This window comes from Coenobita brevimanus, chromosome 17, assembly GCF_032717465.1.
Source record: "Coenobita brevimanus isolate Jiangsu-jjx chromosome 17, ASM3271746v2, whole genome shotgun sequence".
NCBI classification, from domain to species: Eukaryota; Metazoa; Arthropoda; class Malacostraca; order Decapoda; family Coenobitidae; genus Coenobita; species Coenobita brevimanus.
The window spans coordinates 32,450,526-32,455,525 of record NC_136970.1 but is presented as its reverse complement, the minus strand read 5'-3'; the positions used below and the strand labels follow the sequence as shown (position 1 = coordinate 32,455,525).

At 40.6% G+C, this 5,000-nt stretch overlaps 1 protein-coding gene across 1 annotated transcript in view; it reads right to left on the bottom strand.

Moving 5' to 3' along the window:
• LOC145391144 (putative neural-cadherin 2) overlaps nucleotides 1–5,000 on the bottom strand; it is a 252,951-nt gene that overhangs the window by 150,998 nt on the left and 96,953 nt on the right. The window lies entirely within an intron of this gene.

Here is a 5,000-nt window from a genome sequence, read left to right as displayed (position 1 = left end):
TGGAATGATAAGACTGGGTGGGGTTCGGTGAGCTTTCAATAAAGTTGGATAGGGTGGGGACGAAAGGGGAGGGGAGGGGAGGGGAGGTAGGTCGAGTAGGGTAGAGTTAGGCAGGGCAGGGCAGGGCAAGACAGGGCAGGGAGGGATGGGTGTGCTATAGTATGATATATGGTAGGTTACCACAAAATATATGCCAAACACTTCAGCTAAGCCCTTGACCATTGGGAGATATACATAATACATGTATTTTTAATTATTAACCTATAAGCCACTTTCAAGGTGCAATAGCATAGCCAAGCCACCACAAATGGGGAGGGGACGACAAGGTGGGTCCAAGGCCTTATCCGACGGGGCCCACAGCTGCGCCATGTGCACACATTAAATAATCTGAAATTTCAAATGGGACCCTGTGGGGGGCCTGACTTGGAGGTGGGAGGTGCTGGGCCTCTCCAGGCTCCCAAATGGCTGTCCCGGGAGCATAGGAAGCTTCGGAGCACCTCTTCCTTTGTGATTTATTATGCCTATTACATTAATATCATCTTGTATATTTTTATATAGTTTTAATATCGCCACCGTCTGCATCAAAAGTATGCAAAAGATTGAAAGATTACTAAGGTATAACATTCAAGAAGCTATATCTAAGTAAGAGGTGTTAGCATCTCCAAAGCCACTTATAATGCAACACTACTGGAAAAAAAAAATACACCAAAATGGGAAGACATCGTTGTCCAAGTTTTTGTCAGAGCTGCATAAATCCACAGGGACACGGCATCATCGGATTACAGCCTTGGAGGATTGCTTCTTTAACTCCGGAAATCCTAGTATGTATTTTCAATTTTATCCTTTTATAACCTTGCGATGAAATTCAGCTTTGGAAGAATCTGTAGTGTGGAGGAATTTATTAACTACTTGTATGCGATGACGTGCTGTTAATTCATTTTTATCCCTGCCATGCAGGGTGTGTTTTCTTCCACTCTAGAAAAACATTTCGTGCTGAAGAGGTTTGGTATAACATGTAGGTACTAATCATTCCCAGAGTTCTCCCATACCTGAATGAAATCCACAACCGATCGCAAATTATCCACTAAGCTGAATAACATCGTCTAAAAATTACAAGAAAAAAAAAAAAGCGAAAAAAAATACGTCACCGGAATAAAGGAGTCAGCCGTACTTAACTACAGTAGGTGGCACTGTATATACAGAGGTCTTCTTGGTTCATGTGAGTAGTATAGCTACCCTGTGAGCGTGGCTGTGTTAAGGGGAAGCTTAATTTATTTCTCTTTCAAGCATGATTAAATGAAAGGTGTTTCGTCTCATCAGTTCTTCTTCTTCTTCTTCTTCTTCTCTCTCTCTCTCTCTCTCTCTCTCTCTCTCTCTCTCTGTTCCTGTGCACCAAGTACAGCTTTACTCATTTCGCAGTGTTAGAAGTAGTACTGATTATATTTTGACTGTGGAACTCGTAAACAGAATGGTAGAGACATAATAAATATACCTAAGTCGTCCAGGAATATTACAGACAAAAACAACATATTTCTATATTCATTACCCTTCATTAGTTTGGTGTGACAGTGGCAAGAATAATTACTTGTATAGTAAGTAAACCAATGATTATATAGATTAACCAAAGAAATACTTAAATCGTTAAGGAAATATAAGTTAAAACGATTTCTTTCCACATAACCGCTTACTGGTTGTGGTGTGGTTCTGGAAGGAGCAGGTTGGTAAATTTACAACCAGACAGACAAATGAGAAAGGTAGAGAGACAGAACAATATATACAGTAAGTTGCCCTAGAAGAACGAAAAGTTTTAACAATATTTCTTCATATTCATTGCTGTCTGTTGGTCGTCCTGTGGTTGTGGGGAAAAAAAAAAAAAAAGGTAGGTAGACAGATGAAAATAAAAGTTGACAGAGAAAGGGTAGGGAGATAGAAAAAAAGAAAAAAAGAAGACAAAATGAATATGCTCTTTTCGTCCTGGGAATTATATAAGCTTCAGTCCTGTCTTCCCGCACTGATTAACGTTTATTGGTGGTGGTGAGGTTGTGGAACTCATAACCATTGTCGTCTCCACAAAGCCGGCCATTACATCGACCTACAGTGCTTATCTGGCGTCATTACACTCATTAGCGCTTGCCACAGTGCTGATAATGAGTAAAATGCCAACAATCACCGCTACAATGGTGGGCAGAGAGAGAGAGAGAGAGAGAGAGAGAGAGAGAGAGAGGATATGGTCACAATAGGCATGGAATTAACACGTTACTGGCATGCGTGAATGTCTACTGTTTCCCGAAGGTTAACCTTTGCAGCTTAAAATGAAAACATTTACTTCGTTCACGCTGTTGTTTCTTTCCCCATCACGTGAAAGAATTTGTAATATTCTTGTGAAATAGTCGGGGACAATATTTCATATAATTAAAACTTGCCACATCCCTGTGGAAAGTTTTCTTGTTTCTGTCATTATTATTACTATTATTATTATTATTATTATTATTATTATTATTATTAGTAGTAGTAGTAGTAGTAGTAGTAGTAGTAGTAGTTGTTGTTGTTGTTGTTGTTGTTGTTGTTGTAGTATTACTTATTTTAGAACTGCGATATATATCTCAAAGGCCATTTGATCTAGAGCCTTCAAACTTGGTCAACTTACTAGGTCATCTGTCCGCTTTTTGTGGCCAAATATGGTGGCAATCCGTCAACCGGATCTCCGGATATTATCCAGAACACACAAAAGTGGGCCAGCCATGCTATCTCAAGAACCGCTTAAGCTAGGAACTGAAATTTTACTACAATGTATATTTAAGGCGGACGCAGTGCGGAAAGAAGGATGATTGCAATCAAATGATTATTCTCTACGATTTCCTGTGGGAATATATTGAGACTTTCCAAATATTCCGGATGTCACCTAATTTTCATTGAAGGATTAAAGCTAGAGCCACCAAACTTAGTGGACTTATAGACTGTGATGACCTAAGGTGACATGCCCAACATCAGTGACCTTGACCTCAAGACCAATAGCTCGGCTTCTAATAGGCACAGGCTGTCGGAAGTTTCCTTTTATAAAATTTTTCCCTTGACAAATTTACGGTTTTCTAGAATTTAACTTCTACTTGCAGATTCCTCTCTTGGATAAAATCCCTAAACTGTGAGAGGCTTGGTATGTTGCTCTGGCCACAATTGATTCTGTTTGATATGATGATTCAGAGTGGAAAGTGACAGACATGTCATAGGTATGAAATAGATGCAGTCGAATAGCAGCGATCTTTCGTCCGTGATTGTACAAGATTATTTTCATGAACCTCTCCCGTAGTCTGCAAACAATGAGATAATATATTCAGACTAACGCTGACTACTTTGTTCAGTTAAGATCCATCCCTCTATCATTAACCCATTTTTGCCCCATCAAGAACGCATTGCCTCGGGGATAGAATGTTTAGTCAAGATGAGTAAGGCGAAGATGACCAGCCTTACTCCTTCCTGTGTAGTTATGTGATCAGTACAACCCAACCTTCCCCCGGATGAAAACCCTTTAGAGCCCCATCTGGTTAGAACGACGTAAGCCACTAGAACCAACAGGTGTCATTTGTTTACATGGTCACCATCCAGTGTAATATATAGCTTCCTGGGTTAAAGGACAACATCTGACTTGCCACAGTCACTGTAGTTACCTGAGGGCAGGAAAAAATATATACCTGTATATATTAGTAACGTTTTGCACATATGGATGCACTTTAATATTTTATTCAGACTGTTATCAAAATATAAAATTCAGTTAAGAGGATTCCGATCAGACAAAAGACTAAAAAATAAGTTAGGCAATCTCCTCATGGTCGGAACAGGTTTATCAATTTACTTCAACTTGCGTCGTTAGGAACACTCTTCGTATTTTGTTTAGTCTAACAACAAACAACCTACGGTTAACAGATGGGACAAATTCTGGTACTGTGGTACAGCAGTACAGTCGTAAATTATTGCCTTCTAGACAATCACAGGCATTATCTTTGAACAGCAGAAAGAATCCCTGAAAACCGTCCATAAACAAAATTCAGTAAAGCAACTATGAATTAGGCTACCCCTAGCCAGGCCCCAACCTTAACCAACACAAACATAGTTAATCCTTTTAAAAAGTGTTTAATCCCTTTCTCTACGCTTACTTTCTCATTATAATCAGACTACCACCAGATTATTAGACTGGGGGTAGACTGTAGCACCAGTCGAGCAGGGCAGTACTCCTTGAGGTGTGATGGAAAGCTGATGACAGGGAGTGCTGGAGCTCCTGTTTCATCAGCTCCTCAGGACCTAGTTCCTGACCATCCCCCTTTGCTGAACTTTTTCAGTGTCTCAGTTACACAGAGTAGTAGGGCAGCATGCTCTCCCGTACAAATTTCTCTAACTATCTACACCAAACTACATGCACAGTACACACTACACTTCCTATTCAAAATTCATTTAAATGGCGTCTCTTCACCAAGCCTCGGAGTCCCCAGGGGGGACCATAAATGCCCCCACCATCCGGCCCCTTCTCCCGGTGACGACTCGAGGTGCCTGGAACCACTGTCTGACTCTTCTTCTTCATTTCTGCAACATTCGCGGCCTTTTCCTCTAACTTTTCGCTCTGTTGAGCACCACCTCTCCTCCTCTAAACCTCACCTTCTTTTTCTAACGGAGACTCAGCTGTCTGAGGCAACTGACAGCAAACCCTTTTCTGTATCCTCCTACTTTCTTATACTCATTTCAAAGCCAAAGGTGGCCGTTGTGTATATATACGCAATGACTTATCTTGCTCTCGTGTTCCCTGAACTCGATTCTTCTGAATTCTCTACACTCTTGGCTTCGGTTTTCCTGTCATTCTCTGACTAAATATATCTGTGCTGTTTACTTATCCCCTAATTCTACTGACTATCAAAAATTCTTCGACTATCTTACTTCTACCATGGAACACATTCTATCCATTTCTCCTTTCTCTGAAGTCTCCATTCTAGGAGATTTCAATGTTCACCACC